General features: G+C 41.6%; 1 protein-coding gene across 2 annotated transcripts in view; it reads left to right on the top strand.

Annotated features, from left to right (window-relative positions):
• Positions 1–742: 742 nt before the first annotated feature.
• The window catches only part of CDON (cell adhesion associated, oncogene regulated), a 96,406-nt gene continuing 79,943 nt past the window's right edge, over positions 743–17,205 (top strand). The window contains exon 1 of one of the 2 annotated variants that reach the window (XM_080817697.1): positions 743–879. The gene's annotated coding sequence lies outside the window, so the exon portion shown is untranslated. Of the gene's footprint in view, positions 880–1,496; positions 1,730–17,205 lie in introns of those variants that run through there. The other variant, XR_013967604.1, reaches the window with a different exon arrangement.

The following is a 17,205-nucleotide window of genomic DNA, read 5'->3' on the forward strand; positions in this document are numbered from 1 at the left end:
TTAAGTTAAAAACATACAGATTTGTGATTGGAAGTAAAAAAACAGGACAATGGAAAGCAAACTAGAGTTGCTGCTCATTCATCCTGCCCCTCCAGCTGACTTTCTTAGGATCTAATGGTTTCACAAAGACCCAGACATAGTAAGAGCAGAAGACCAAACTGTTTGTCCACCACCACTTTCAAAGCATTTCTTTGTGGAATTCAAGTAAGAAGGTAAGGGAGACTGGCATGTTTTTCTGAAGTTCAGTACTGAGTGTTTTTATTTTTTTTAAGTCGGCTCCACTCCCAGCAAAAAGCCCAACTAGGGGCTTGAACTCACATCCTGAAATTAAGACCTGAGCTGAGATCAAGACTTGGTAGCTTAACAGACTCAGCCACCCAGGGACCCCCGTAGTGAGGGTTTTTGAACTTCAGGTATCACTAGGACTCCTTTTGTAGTTAAAGTAATAATAAGTAATAATGGTGGTAAAAAGAAAAGAAAAGAATAGAATGCTAGTTAAAGTTATTATAAAGAAGTCACAGTCCTCGAATGCCCGGTGAGTGTCAGGTGCTTTTCACTAAGTATCATACTTAACGCTTCACAACAACCTTGACATAGAAATTATTTTTCTCTTTTTCTGTTTGAACAACTGAAGTTCAGCGAGATCAAAGAACTTGAGGCAGGTCCAAAGGACGAGATGGGGAGACTCTGGGACCAAAGGCCACGTTAGCTTCACCAGGTGACCCTGAGCCTCTCCTGGTCACTGAGCTTTGTTACCTGCTCGCGTGTATGTGAGTGCAGGGCGGGATGAAGCTGTCTAAGGAACTAAACACTGAACGTGCTGGAAAGCCTCAGGAGCCACAAGCGGCGGGAAGTTGGAAGCAAGACTGCACAGACTAGGTAGAAGCCAAGAGAAGGGCTGGACTCGCGGGCTCCACGGAGAACTTAGGTGGCGGGGCGAGGGGCGGAGCGAGGGGCGGGGCCTGGGCGGGGCCTGGGCGGGGCCTGGGCGGGCAAACAGGGGAGCGTGGAGACCATTCGCGGACCGGCCAGAAATGCCGCCTCTCCGGGGGAAGCGAGGTGAGGACAGAGTGAGCGAAGGTATTGTGGAGTCTCCGTGAGTTGCTAAGGCAGCTCATCCTCACCATCCTAAACCAAAGCAGAGACCGGACTCCACCTTCCTGGGCCGGCTTTCCCGTAGAGCAAGCAGGAAGGGGATTGGGAGAAGCTCCTGCTCAGAGCGCCCCCCGCCCCCTGGCAGATTGGTACGGCCCATCCCCCCGCCGCTGATCTGGCAGGCTGCGCGCGCACCCTCCGGCGGGGCGCGGGCCGGCGGGGCGCTGCGGCCTCTGCGGCCCGGTTCCCTCCTCCCGCTCCTCGCGTGCTCCTCGCTGGCCCCGCGCCCGCCGGTGACGCGCCCGCGCTCCTTGGCGGAGAGGAGCGCGGCCGCGGGGGCGCGCCCCGGTGGCTCCGCCCCCCCCCAGCTCCCTCCCCTGAGTCCCGGGTGCTCCGCTCGCGCGGCTCGGTGCAAGGAGAGCGGGGACCCCGCGCCAGCCCGCCCCTGCGTCCCCGCCCCGGCGTGCGAGGCGCCGCGCCCTCCCGCTGCCCTGCTCGGTGCATGGAGGGGCCCGTTCGGATCGCAGCCGCCGCCGCCGTAGCCGCCGCCAGCGCGCGGGGGATGACCTGGGGGTGGCTTTCGGAGCCGGCTGCCGCGCAGGAGGTCCGGGGACTGAGGCTGCCCCGCCGAGAGGTGCGGGGGTGGGCCCGCCGCAGGATCGGAGGGAGGGGTGGTCCGGGGACCCCGGGCTTGGGGGCCACGGGGCTCGGGCGCGGGAGGGCAGGCCGGCGCGCCCCGGAGCGCGTAGGGGTACCGGGCTGCGTGCGGGGTCTGGGAAGGGCAGCTGACGGATGCCCAGCGGGGGAGCTCCGGCGCTCCGGATTCTCGGGGACTCTGAGCCACCTCGTGGGAGGAGGCGGGGTGAGGTGTCAGTAACACGCTTAATCTCTTTGACGGTGATCCGCTGGGGCAGGTGAGATCCAGCATAGCCGGGAGTAAGGGGCGCCAGCACGTTTTCCCAAGGGAGCGGGATTCCTCGCCTCTCTCAACCTCCATCCCGCAGAGCGCCTGCGAGAGACAGTGATTTATGTGTAGGGAGAAGCAAGAGAAATTTCCTGCACAATGTATCTTTCTCTGCCTTCACAGACTCAGTGACTTCCCAGCCCCAGGGAGTGTATTTTTCCTTCTTCTCTGTAAAGCTTTCTGTGGATTGCATTATCATTTGCTAAATACATTACAGCTCGCTATTTATTTCGGTCTGCAGCTTACAGACCTTTGTTGCTTTCTCTCCACATCTAGGGATTTCAGTAATAAATCACTGAGGAGGATAGATAGACTCTCTCGCCCTTGCCTTCATTGTTCTCCCTAACCCCACCAAATCAGGTGGAAGGCTCTCCAAAAAGAGCTCTTCTCCAGAATGCCTTCCTTTCCTGGTCAGGACTATCAGAGGGTGGCAGGTGCTTTAAGGGCAGGCTGCTTTCCAATTGAGGTCTAGAATTTAGGGAACACCATTAACAGAAAATGAGCCCCTATGTCCTAAAACAAACGCTGTGAGAAACAGAAAATTGAACCAAAAGCTAACATGAGATTCGTTCTCAGGGCAGTGGCCAGCAAAAATGAAAGAGGCCAGTCGTGTTTCCATGCTTTACTGATACCATTACCCTCCGACTCCTGGCTGACGCTTGGCGTACCTGAAGGGCAGTGTCAAGGAGGAAAAGGTAGGGAGGGGAGCGGAAAAATAAGTGGGTTTATTCTCAGCACAATTCCAAGCGTTCTATGACATTTTATAGCTCATTTAAAATAAGTAGTCTATTTTAGCTGAAAATTGGGGGGGCATTGTTCAACTTATAGGACAAGATGAAAGAAAAAATTTCTGGAAATTTTAAATTAGTGCTTAACTAGAAAGCATTCTTAGGAACCCAGAGAGGCACCAAATACTGTAGTTTCTGTTATGCACATGTTGAAATAAACTGCCTCATACTTTAAGTTATATGAGAAGGATGGAGAAAACCTGTTTCATTTTGTAAAGACGTGCCCTGGGTGTGTGCTTGGCAGTGGGTAGAGCAGAAACATTTATATTTCTATAAAAAACACACAAGTGTATATTGTTTAACTTTCATGCAAAAACTCGGATATAGTATTTGCAAATCTGTCTTTGTTTGAATAGTTTAGTCAACCAGGAAAATCAGTTACTAGAGGTACTGTGCTATTGTTTGTGTAGTAAGTCACTTGGGATGCTTTGATTGATTGCTATGGTTCTCATGAACCTCCTCTTCTGTGGAAAGTACTTAAACAGCTCTGACCCTCAAGCCGGGAAGTACAAAGAACCCTTAGGACTTGGAGCATACTGATCTAGCCTGTGTAGTTTGGCGTCTGAATCAGTCTTACCCTTTGCCTTCTTTGCAAGAAAGGAATTAAGTTCACTTAAAGATGGGACACCCCCCAGCTGTCCCCCCAAATCAGCAAGGTATATATAGAGATGGAGGCTTTGTGTGGGAATAGGAGCGTCTGTCATGGGCCTCTGCTCTAAGGAGGTCAGGTAAAATATGTTGACTAGTTCTCCTGCTTTTCTTTTTCCCACTTTGCCCTTATGCTGTCATAACTTTCTAGATGATTTCATTTATGGGTTTGTCAAGATAGACATTGAAGTAAAAATTTTCCTCTCTAGAAATGTTTCTTTTGCACAAATTTAGACCAAAAATTGGTGATTGTGTCTGAGCGTATCCTGGGGAAATGATTTCAGGAGTTCAGCATTGTCTTAGTGAAATTAGGCTGGGGTAAGAAATTAAAAATAACTAATTGAAAAATTGGTTATTTATAACGTGTAATTACATTAGCTATGGCCTTGTAATTAGCATTTGTACTGTGCAGGAGAATATGTAAGACAGCACATCAGGAGAGCAGATGAGTTGTCTACACAGGTAGTCGTTCTTTAGATATATGATCTTACCACTTAATAGGAACTAATTAGATTAGAAAGAGAATTTGGAGTCTGGTTGCTAAATAGGTTGCTTTGAAGGACTTGATTTTATGGTGATTTTTTGAAGAGTGCTTTTTTTTCTCCCAGAAGTCTTATTAACTTGGATTGAATTAGAGAAGGTTTTATTGTTTTTATTCAAGATTTTATATTGCATGTAAGCATTCCATTTATTTATAAACATTCCATTTATACATTTTTGTTGTGTATATGGCCCTCATTCACTTTTAAGAGACTGAGGAGGAGGGCTTTGATTCTTCTTCAATTAAAATTATAAGATCATGTACAGAATATTCTTCATGTCATTTTAAAAATATTGGATTACAATTAAATGAAAAACTGGTTTGTTGGTTTTTTTTTTTTTTTAAATCCTTCAAGTTTTCTGTCATTGTTTGTGCTCTTTCCCCCATTGTCAGGCTTAAAACATACAGTATCATTGTCATCTGTCCCCTGAATAATGGTCCTGAGGTGATATTATTAATGTGGCTTTTTAAAATCAAACTAATTATACTTGCCTAAAAGAGCCACATGTGTGTGATTCTAGCTGCCTGGTGCCTTTTGAGAGCCCGGGAGACAAGCTAGTGAATAGAGCTGAAAATTCATTCTGTATTTGATTAAATGGAACAGACTCGCTGCTCCTTACCCCAGCAGGGGCTATGAGATCTCTTGATCCCCGAAGCGGCTCCAGGACCCTGGGAATTCCATTAGCGAGCACCTGAGGAATTTCTGCCCTGCAGTGCCTTTTTTGTATGTGTGTATGTGTGTGTGTGGAGAGGGAGTGGAGCTGAGTGGTGATGGGGCGGTGGAGGGAGGGGGGCGGAGAGAGGCTACATTGGAAGACTCCATATGTTAGCAGATCTAAAATCAAGGCATGACTTAACAGCTTATCTTGTAAGAGAAAAGCCCAACCCGAAGGCAGATTGCTAGTCAGGACTTTCCTCCAAGCAGGACTGCGTGGGGATGTGTTGCTAGCCCTGAACTGAGCGCCACTCTAAGTACAGAAAGTCGCTTCTCTGCTTTTCCTCCGAAGCACAAGCATATACACGTTGCAGCCTTGGTAAGTCTTCTTCGAATGATCTTTTGATAAATATGTAAAATTGTGTTACAGTTTGGTCTTGCCTGGAAGGACCGATGTATTGTTCTAATAACTTTTCAAACTGAGAGCAAAATCAGACTTTTATGAGAAGCCAGTTGCTTTACAGAGATGAAAAGCTCATTTGAATAGGCATATTTTAGTGTGCTCTTTTGTTTTTATATCATTTTATTGCATTCTTATTACCTTGTTATAGAATTCAAATTCATGGGCGGTGTATGTTTCTTTCCTGCTGTCTTTTGAGAGTTCTGATTTTTAGTATCTTTTAAGACATTGCTTGGCAGACTTGCTAGAAGCCACAAGCAAATGAAAATATATCTACCAAAAATATTCGTGTAAAATCTTTGGAGCAAAATTTTTGGAAACATGAGTGTGTCTTCCTCCCCTGCCCGCCACCCCCCTCCCCACACACCCACAGCTGCCCCAAATAATTTTTGGATACAGACATTTTTCAGGATATTAGTCCAGTTTGTTGCTTGTGTACTTTTCCAGGAGGAGCAGTTCTGAATCTTGGATGGTATTGTTAATTGATTTTCATATTCTGAGAAGAGTTAAACACGAATGTGAATTCCAGTGCCAGTTTTCAACTGATGCAGAATGCTGTAGCTTATTCGATGGTTAATTTGGTATATTTTGTTCCTAATTAAAATCATGTCGTGTCACAGTGCTTTTCCCCCCTTCCAGCATGTAGTCCTCTCCCAAATTCTCACAATGCAGAGTGCTGGGAAAATAAAGAAGCCTTTTAGAGACCACGTTTAAGTCTTTCCCACCTTACTCCCGGGTATCCCTTTTCTAGTGCCGCCACACTGAAAGGACTCGTGAATGAGTTGGAGTAAACACTGAAGTCAGGAGTGTGCCTGTCTTGGTTCCCAGTGGTTCAGACTCTTTTGCCGTGTGATATATTTTGATGGCCAGAGATCATAAAAAAAAACTACCCCAAAACACATTTTGTTCTGCTACATACCAGTTGGAATGTGCGTAGGACTTCAGTTCTGGACAGCCAGGGATGTGCCTTGCAGTCACAGAATGAAGGAATGGTGAAGTCCCTTGTAACTGAATTCAGAGGGAAAGAAATAGCCGGGTTATAGAACCGAACTGAGATCTAGCCTGCTTTCTGTTTTGTTGCTTATAGCTGCCTGGTCGATTTTATTTTTAGATTACCGTACTAGAAACAGAATGAAAAAGTTGACACATAAAGCTTGCTTTTCAGCTACATACTCATGTTAAGAGACTGGCTCGCTGTTTTTTGGGGGTTTTTTTTTGTGAGCCGGGGCAGTGAACTTGACCGAAATCTTGGTTTTCTCATCTGTAAAATGGGAATAACAATAGTATCTCTTACCACTTGTTGTGGGGACTCCATGGGGTGATGAAAGTGAATTGCTTGGATATACCAAATCGGCCCTGAGGGTTAGCTGCTGTTACTTGTAGTAACTTTTCCCGCACACATTAGTCTATTACTCTGATCCAGAGTAGTTTCTTTGAAGTACTAACTAGTAAGGAATTCTTGGAAGTTAGTACATACAACTATAGTTGTAGTGTGCTCCCATTTTCTTAATTTTGTTGTTGAACTGAAATGTTGCATTTTTCTAATGGATTGTATAATATAATACAATATTGCATTTTTCTAATTGATTGTATAATATAAGAATGTACATGAGTGTACAGTTAATGTACACCGAGCAAACAGCTAGGCGAGGTTTTACATATGCACATATGTGTGGTAACTATGACCCAGATCAGGATCCAGAATATTTCTTTCACCTCGGAAGGTTCCTTGGTGCCCCTTCCCGGACCACCCTGCCTCCCCCAGCAGGCAGTTACTGTTCTAAATAGTCCCACCGGACATTAATTTGGGCTGTTCTCAAACTATGTTTATAAAAATGGATTCATATGGTATATACTCTTTTATATCTGTTTTCTTGCACTGCTCATTGTGTCTGTAAAATTCATCTGTGTTATTGTGTACGGTAGTAATCTGTGCTTTTTAAATTGTTATAGCATCTTTGGTGTGTTTTGAAATTTGTAGTAGTTAATTTTATCGGCACATGGGGTATGTGGCCACTGGGAAGAAAGAAAATAGCATTTCTTCCTAAATTATTTGACAATCAGATCCTCGTGGCTAGCTTAGAAAAATTACCATGACCTTATTTTTGTACCTAAAATTGGGTAAAAGTAGTATAATTATTCTTAGTCATAATTACATAAAGCAAATCCATTAATAACTGTGTTGTTGTATGTGTGTATTTTAGTTTCTAATATTTTGTTTAATTTTTAATTTTTTTTTTCCGAGAGAGGGTGTGTATGAGTGGGGAGGGGTTGGGGCAGAGGGAAAGGAGGGAAAGAATCTTAAACAGGCTCCACACGGAGCTCAGGGCCTGACACGGGGCTCCTGCTCAAGACCCGGAGATCCCTACATGAGCTAAAATGAGGAGTTGGACACCTAACGGACCGAGCCACCCAGGCACCCCTTTTGTGTGTGTATTATTAGAAGGGAAGGAAGAGACCCTCAAAGCAGAGAAGGAGGACCATCTAAGGTAGCATTTAATCCATAATCAATACTTAGAAATGTACAGAAGAAACAACTAGCCCGGCATTAGCGTGATGCTCTTTTAGAAGAGAACAGAACAACACAATGTTCTTTTGAAAAAGAAAAAAAAAAAGCACCCAAAAGGAAAGAAAGTGGAGCTAAGATGTTGTTATGCTACGGAAAAATTTTGGAGAACAGGACTGTACCCCCTTCAGGGAGAAGGTTTTGGCTTCTTCCTTGCTGTCAGACAATGCCTAGATGTTTAAAGTTTCTGTCCGTGTTGTTGGAATTCCCTCATGTGCTAAATAAAATTTATTTCACCTAAACAATGCAACGAGGCTACGAGATGAGGTCACTGATTTAGAAGGCCACTCGTTTGTTTCTTAAATTTTGGAGGGGTTTGTGGTTGAGGTAAATAGCTTGTATTTCTGTTCTTGGAAATGTTGAGGGAGGATTTTCTGGATGTTCTGCTTGAACACAAGCCACTTCTCTCTCAGGACACATTGTATTTTGCAGCTCTTGTAATTTTATTAAATCTTATGATTTCATACTCCTTGACACGAGGTCGTTCTTCACCGACAGCCATGTGCAGGGATGGGTTCCCCTGGACTCCAGAGAGACAAGTTGTCTCCTTTTCTACTTACATCAGACCACCAGGGGCCCAGATTTCGGGGAGGTGGAGAGAGTTGAAATAGTGGTCCGTGATTCATCTTTTGTCCCTAGGGGCGCTCCAAAGATGCAGATTTTGGTTCAAAAGAAGGAAGAACTGTGACAAATAGGACTGCCTCATGATAGAAAATGCTCTTTTGAGGGGACTTGAGCTCCTCTTACTAGACACTTGCTGAGGACACTGTGGAAGCCATTTCTTCCTTCTGTGAGAGATTGAACTGCATGACTTCTAATGGCACTTGCAGTACTGAGACTCCATGAAATGGGCTTTTCTGAAGGAGTGATTTTACATAACCAATCCATGTGTAATCTTGGAGGGAGAAAAATACGTTACAAAGTCCCAAACAGCCACTGAAGAAATACATTTTCTGAGACCAGCCCTAGTTTAAAGTTGAGGACGGCCTCTGCTTGTCAGCTCTTTTCACTCTAAATATAATTCTTCATTTAACACTAATGAGTAAATGTCAGATATTCTGTCTTTCTTACTTAAAGAGAAAATAGGGACTTTTCCAATATTCTAAGTATGTAAGTGTCAGAAGCAGTAATGCTTTAAAAGGATAGTAGTTGCTCCCTTTTTATGGAGGGGCACAGTGAGAATTTCCTTGAGTCCCTCAACTGGCTCAGTTATTTCTTCACTCCTACAACAAGTGTACAGTCAAAATGATTAAATATACATCTTTGCTGTCTGCCGTCTCTCCTCCACCCTACTTCTCTGTACTTGAATTTCAAAAGAGAGATAATTTGAGGGGGAAAGACTAATACTAGTGACTTATCCCATCAATAAAACTGTATTTGGGACATTTTCTGAGGTCCATAGTTATTTAATCCAACCATGTACACATCTTGTATCTGCAAGTATATGTTAATAATATTTATTAATGGATATTTAGAATGATTGAAGGGAGTGTAGAATCCTGAGTCACCAAGATAGTATCTTCCCTATTTTATAAAGCAGAAAAGAATAGTAGATGGAGTTTTCATGGTTTTGTGTTTATGCACACGAACCCTCTGTGCCCTCTGTGGCTCTCAGCAGGTCTCTGTCCTCTCTTCTCTGTTGCTGCTACCTTTTAAGCCTCCAGCATTCTTTTTACAATTTGAGAGAGGAATGAGAGGAGATTCAGAATGTGAGACCAAAAAAAAAAAAAAAAAAAAAAAGTGATTCTGCATGGTAAGCACAGCTTCAAATAACGAAGATAATGCTTTAGGTAGAAAATAGTTAAATGTCACATTGTGATTGGAATTCATGCATGATGTTTTACAATTTTACTTTTTTCTTGAAAAAATTTTTTTAAATTGTAAATGGATGAAGTTTTAAACTTTTTTTTTTTTTTTTTTTTTTTTACATTTAAAATGTGTATTTCTCTTCTGTGCAACATTTGGTGTCCAAAGAGCTGATTTCAAGTCCTGTCTGTTTCTAAGATACTCGACATTGCAGGTGTTCTCTTGGGTATATAGGTACTAAAAAGTGCATTCTGGCTTCTGTCTCTTGCCAGGGAAATGCCTGACAGTTATTGACTTTTTATGGTATCAGAGTAAAAGTAATTAGTATTCTCTATTTTACTATAATGGTGATATCTGTTCAATGAGTGATTGTACACACTGCCGGGTTGGAGGTAAATTTGGCATGGGGACGAATGTTTAATGGATAAAATACTACTTTTATCAGGCCATGAAATTACTCTAGTGACATCAGAACTTGGCAGCCTCTTTTATTCCAATAAAAACAAAAATAGCATCATAAGCTAGGGATAAGACATTTTTCTTGTCCATTTATTTTGGCTTATTTTCATGGTTTTGGCCTCAGGGTGTGCGTATAACAAAATAACAACACAGTGAGTAACAGGCAATAAGAATTAGGGAGTGAAGGTAGTTTCAGCTGAAACAGACATGCTGTTTATCTGTCCCCTTGGTTTCAGGCGTTTAAACTGTTCCTCTCAGTTTGGTGACTAGGCGAGCATTAGGGTGGGTATGAAGAAGCCTCATCTGTTAAATGGAGTTAAACTTCATCATTTGGCTTGATAGGACCTCACTTGCAGTACGTTGAAAAAGTTTGATGATCGGCTTATAAAATTGTCACATGTCTGAGCGTGATTACAAATGCGACAGTACGGTTTTGTAGAAAGGGTGCTATTTAATCCTTTTTATAATCACCAGTGTAAAATAACATCGTGTTACCAGTTAGTTCAATTTGATTGGGTATAGTGTTTCCTCCTGCCTGTTTTACCCTGTTCACTCTTACTGTGAAATTAGATTTTTAGATGTTATCATGATTTTTTAAAAAAGATTTATTTATTTGAGAGAGAGAGAGAGAGGGTGGAGTGGGGAGGAGATGGGCAGAGAGGGAGGGAGAGGAAGAAGCAGACTCACTGGGTGCAGAGCCTCATGAGGGGCTCAGTCTCAGGACCCTGAGATTAGGACTCGAGCTGAAACCGAGAGGTGGACTCTTACCAGACCACACCCCCCAGGTGCCCCCATATGTTCCCATGATTCAATGACAGTGCCTATACCGGGTTTCATTTTGGTGTCCCGGCATCTGAGCAGTAGGTCTGTTGACCCAGGGACTACTAAGCACTGAGAAGATACTTTCATCATTCTTGATAGGTCATTAGACTCCTGAGTAGAACCATACTAATGTCTAACTGCTACGTTCTCTCGTGATTTAACTTGTGGGTTCACCTCACTGTGATCACCTTCTTAAACAAGCTCATTTTATTTCTCCATTAAATCTTTTATAGTAAGGAGAACTATAGTTCTGATGGGTTAAAGTATATTTCAAAGTTTTTTTTTTTTTTTAAAGATTTATTTATTTGAGAGAGGGAGAGAGAGAGCATGCACACACAGAAGGAGAAGGAGAAGCGGACTGCCTGATGAGCAGGGAGCTCGATATGGGGCTCGATCCTAGGACTCTGGGATCATGATCTGAGCCGAACGCAGACGCTTAACTGACTGAGCCACTCAGGTGCCCCCAAACCTGCTTCTAAGTAGCTACTTTTACTTTACCTGTTTTTAAGTCATATTATAGTCAGATTAGAATGGTTCTGATCTCTTCATCCGATCTTTTGATTCCTATTTACTGATGGTTAGGCCTATTTTCTCTTTTTATGGTCAAATCCTTTTTGAGGTTAAAATAAAAACATCAAAATCCTACCTAATTCCAAGATCTAGTCGTCTTGTTTTAGATTTGTACTTTAGTTGGATTTCTCTTTTAAAAGAAATCGCAATACTCATGTTTTGACTGTAGACCTATATAGGTCTTTCATATAATTTTTATCATATATTTTAGTGCTAATTTTTTTTTTAATCCCATGGCTAACTAAAGCCCATTTGAGTCATTATAAGATGGGTTGTTAACTGTGGTCTCCTATTAGGCTAGCAAACACAGTTGTCATTATTTGTTACTTCTTTTGTGTTTGAGGATGCGTTTTAAAAGAGCTATTGTCATAGTGGTTAGGTCTTAAAATAATTTCACATTTGTTACTATGACAGCAGCCACAGTGGGGTTTTTAATCATACAATACAGCTTGTACAGAGATTGATATCAGCATTCTGTGGCATCAAATACATTTTAGCTCTGGGATTTGACTACATACATCTTTCTGTTGTCAGTAGGGGTTCTTGTAGCCAGCTCCCACAGTGGGTTTCTAAAAGTGGCCCTTCCAAGTCTGGGCTGTATCCCACCCCACAGGAAAATAGCATAAATTGTTTTAAAGAAAAATTGTCAATGTTTTACTTATTTTGGGATCTCTCTTTGAGATAGCAGCTAATGGAAAAGATAAGGACATGAATTAACCCTGTAAGACAAAAGATCAGATTCATGTTTTTTTAGTTAGCTGTGCTTAGATACAGAATACTTAATTAGTCGTGATCACACTAACGGATAGGCACTACCTATCCAACAAACTCCTGAGGCCTTCAACACACAAGAAAGAGAAACTGAGTTGAGTTTTTCATTCATTTCTGGGTTGATGAAATTATTCCCCCCTTCATGCTGAAATGTGAGTCATCTGGCAAAAAAATCCTTCCACTTGACATTGGAAATGAAGCCCCCATTTACTTGTAAAAGTTCCTTCTAATTCACTGAGAAATACTAACCTCTTTTGTGTCTGATTTACCCGGAGTGAACGTAGGGCTGGTATACTGGGGCAGTTAACAGTAAGGAGCGTGGTGACGGCAGACGGGCGGATTGCTTTTGCAGACTGGGAGTCTTGTCTTTTTGGGTGCCCTGCAGACGTGCAAGAATGGTGCCTCCAGAGGACTGGGAAAGCAAAGTACTGTTCCGTCTGGTGTTGCATGCACAACACAAGTGGGTGTACCTGGACCACCCCCACCCCCACCCCCCTGTGCTCACTTAGCTCTTTGTGGAGGAGTGACCCGTCCCAGCAATGACTACACCGGTCTTATGGGTCTTTTTATTCCATACACAGAATAATTTTCTCCCGTCTCTGATGTCACCATTTCTTAAATAACTTTTATACAGCCCTTTGTACTTGGCAGAATGTTTTACAGTTTTGGTGTGTGTTTGCTCTTCTGCTTAAATATTTGACGTAGTAAAATTTTCATGGGAATGGAAACCATGAATACAATACGCGATTGAGCATTAGTATCAGATACGAGAGTTTTAATGTAGCTCAAAGTTAGGTGATCTTTAAAATCTCTGGAATGTTGGGAAAGGAGGTTCTTTGGAACTGTAGTCTTTCTAAGCTTTAAGTGGGTTATAATTGCACACTTGTCTGTGCTTAGGAATAGAATAAAATACTTCTAAACTGGTTATTTTTTTTTTCTCTTTGACATTTCTATGCCACAGACTCTGTGTTATACATTCTTTTGACCTAAGGGAAGTTATGGAAGTGAATTTTGCCCAAGGTGAAATTGATTCCCTGGCGTCTTGGATTTTTAAAGTCTTTCCTTTATAGAGGTCACTTTATTTTTATTTCTAGCCACAGGGATGCTTCTTTCTAGTACATTTCTTTAGAGCAGGTACTTATGTGCTTAGAAATTTTGTAATAGAATGTCCCTGGTGAAAATGAAGTTCAAAAGCCCTTTCTAAGCCTATGTAAAGTAAACAAAATAGCAAAGGGAGCTTTTTAGAAATAAATCTCATTTTATATTTGTGCTTTGATTATGGAATGAATATAAAATCTAAATTGATATGCTCTTTCTCTTAACAGTTACTCCATGATACCCTTGTATCCAAAACATGACGGGTGGTATTGAGAGATAATTTGGTTGTTCGTTTCTTGGGTATGTAGGAAAATGAATGCGAGCTTTACAGTTTTCAGTGAGCCTTTTAATGTTGCTTTGGTCCGTTATTGGTTATTTCCTTTTCATTTTGTATCAGTGTGTCATGTTGGCTGAAACATATGTGAATGCTAAAGCATTTGGTCACAGCCAATTTGGGTCATTTCGGTGAAAATCAAACCAGTTGTTAGCTGTTTAATGAAACGATTTAAAAATGGCTTTGATGACCTGGTTGAGAAGGAAAGAAAGAAACGTAGATATTCCTAAAGTCAAATCCTGCCCCTCCTCCTTCATTGGAGTGAAGAGGGAGCTTTAATAACCAACAGAGACCAGCTCCCAGTAAGAGGTGTGAGGCTGTTTATTTTCACTCTGGAGATGTATATACTACAGAAGGAAAACTCTGGCCTTGCTTAACCTAAGCAAGTCATTACTTATCTACGATCTGGCAAGCAATTTGATTAAAGTTGACAGAGCTCATATAATATCAGAACCAAGCCCTCTTAATGATTGATGAAACTTGTCTGTAAGTCTTTTTTTTTTTTAAAGGAGAAAAACTAAATAAGAATGCATACTTGTTCAGATCTCTAATAACCAAGTATAAGCCAAGTCTATAATGTAGTTTTGTCTGTAGTGATTAATAGGTATTCATTTGTATGTTTTTTTTTTTAAGGTCATGATTAAATGGCTTCAAAATAATATTTTTATGTTAGCAGGTTAATTTGGCTTTTACATGATTCAATTCTTGAAATTTTGAAGTTCCTACTTCATATTTTTAACATCTTTTAAAGGTGGTTTTCTTTGTTATTTCTTTGGTATTCTTTAGTGGTAGTTTTGATCAATTAAGAACTTTCCTCTTTGTTCTCTTATCAAATTGAGTTAGTTGAAAAAGTCTTCAGCTTTTTTTTCAACCCCTTGCTCTCTAACAGTGTAAACATTGTTCAGACAATTGTCATAGCATATTTGGACTGGGAAGTGTTGTGGCTCATTTCTTTGCTGCATTTCTTATTCTCGTTCCCAACAGATTGATAGCAAGTGTGACTTGAATGTGCGCAGTGGTTTGGGATGCTTTAAACCAGGATTCTGTGTACGGTGCTGAACCCAACTTAAGAGGATCATTGTTTCATGTCGTCCATATGCTGCCTAGCAGACAGTACTGGACTGCCACACCCTTCCCCCACCCGTACACCTTGTTTTAAGTAAACTTAGCACGTGCAGTTTTCAGATTAATGAAGCAGATTAATGAAGCATTAATGAATCGAGAGCGAATTAGTTTTCTGTAAATGGAATTTTCTTAACCTGGGAATTTTCAGGCTTTGTATCATCAGGGTTTGGATGAGGGTAGGCTCAAGGTGTCAAAACCAGATTCCACTACAGTCTGGTGACACAACCTCCCTGTGCTTTAATTTCTTCACCTGCATGATGGGAATGGATGAGAGCTTACCAGGCTGTTGGGCCATCTCATTTAAGGTTCAGGTCCTGTGATCAGTGTATGGTAGGTGCTCCTGGAGGGTGAGAGTTGCTGCTCTGATAGAATTTGCTGTCCCAGAGATGAGGGTTTATAGTCACAAAATAGGATGTTATTGTGACATCACTGAATTAGACTGTTGAATCAAAATCAAATGAGTGGGGGTTAAATTCTGGGGAGCTACAGATGTGGGAATAAGCTAGAACTGATGATATGTTTCTGTTTTTGGATTGGTTAGAACTTGGTGCATAGTGAAAATTAAAACCTGGTGTGTAGCAAAGAGAGCTAACGGGGATCTTTTGGGTAAATTTCTGTGAATCTCCAGCATTTGACTTTCTTGTTCCATATATTTAATTTTATAACTTTGTAATCCCCTCTTTCTCCTTTCTTTTTTTTAAGATTTTATTTATTTATTTGACAGACAGAGATCGCAAGTAGGCAGAGAGGCAGGCAGAGAGAGAGGGGGAAGCAGGCTCCCCGCTGAGCAGAGAGCCCGATGTGGGGCTCGATCCCAGGACCCTGGGATCATGACCTGAGCCGAAGGCAGAGGCTTAAACCCACTAAGCCACCCAGGTGCCCCTCTCTTTCTCCTTTCTATCTTCCCAAACTCAATATAATCATATCAGTTTAATTGCCAGGAAAATAAAATTCGCTTTGTGAGGGATGTATTTCATACCCACACTTATTGACATGTTCTGAGAAGAAGGGGCTACCTGTTCTTGGAACCCTCTGCTCACTTTTCTCTTGATGATTTTCCCAACAAGTGTTGTCATCTATGGGAAATCCCAGTGCTTTCTAGAATTCTTATATGTATACTGCATGAGCTTGAATCTTATGTCCTTTTACATTCTTTTCTTTTGGGCTTACATATGGTCAGAACAAATAAACCCTTCACTGGGATGGTTAAAGAACACCAATAAAGTGCCATTCCCCACTTGTTTCCAGAAAGAAATAGGATAGACATGGAATCATCAGATGCAAATATTTGACTTGGAGGTGGGCCGATTATGCACACTGTTGTCAGCCCCACCCGGCAGCTCCCCTATGTTGTTTCTAGCTGGCTAGTATAAGTCTGTTGCCCTCAAGTGACTGTTGCAGTCTGAGGGTTCCAAAGAATTGGAGACAGGAGTTGTAGAATCAGTTAAGTGTTGAGAATTCTGTGTGTTTCTTCTACCCCACAGGTTGGCCTAAGTTTTGGATTTTTATCACTGGAATCCAGGTTTTCAGGGAAGCACAGTAATGTCTATAGTGATACTGAGTGTGTTTGCAGGAGAAGACGTTGGGTCACAACTCTGCAAATGCACAGACTTTAAGATATTCCTTCTGGGGCCTATAATGTGGAGGATAAAGCTTGACTGTATTGCATTTATAGAGTTTTCTTAGGGTAGTGTTCTTGGTGGCTATGGAGGTAGGTAGCATTTATAGGATTCTTTTAACTGTTTTGACTTGGGGAACTGTGAATCTTGTGTTTGGAACTGTAATTCTTGTCCTATCCCTCACCACTGCCCCCCCCACTCTCAGCTCAGATTTGTAGGGATGTGTGAGATCAAGGAAATAGCTGTGTTTTTGATTAGTTAACAGAGTGTCTTAACTGAGATGATAATGGCTTGTATTTTTGCTAAAAAGGGGTCAAACTTGGATAATATATGACTTTTTCACAGGGAAAAATTCTTGTAAACTAATGTTGATTAAATTATTTTTATTACTAATCTCAAGTATATACAAAATAAACTAGATGCAAAATTTTTAGAAAACTAAAATTTACAAAATAAATACAAAACTACAAAACCAATATAGTCGAAACATTAAAAGTCCTTGAAATTTTTTTAGATTATCAGTATTGTTTAATATAGAAAGATAGTTATGCTTATTTTATATTTCTCTTGCCATTTGATTTGGCTCTTTTGATTGAAGCATAATTAATATATTTTTTCTTTTTTTAAATAATGACCTTGTTTTTAACTACCGACCCAATATTTTGTGGACAGTCACTTTGAAAGTGCACTGCTCTGTGTGGTACTGGGAACTTTCAAACCCACTGAATGAAATGTATGGGTGTATTAATACTTATTGTTGATGAACCAGAAAATATGTGATCTTTGTAATAAGTGTGTTCGTAATGTGTAAGGCTGATTGCTGTGTCACACGCTTTTCAAGTTTGTCGAACTTACGCTGCCATGAGCTAGAAGAGAATTCACAT

The sequence above is a fragment of the Martes martes genome, assembly GCF_963455335.1.
Source record: "Martes martes genome assembly, chromosome: 10".
Classification (NCBI taxonomy): Eukaryota; Metazoa; Chordata; class Mammalia; order Carnivora; family Mustelidae; genus Martes; species Martes martes.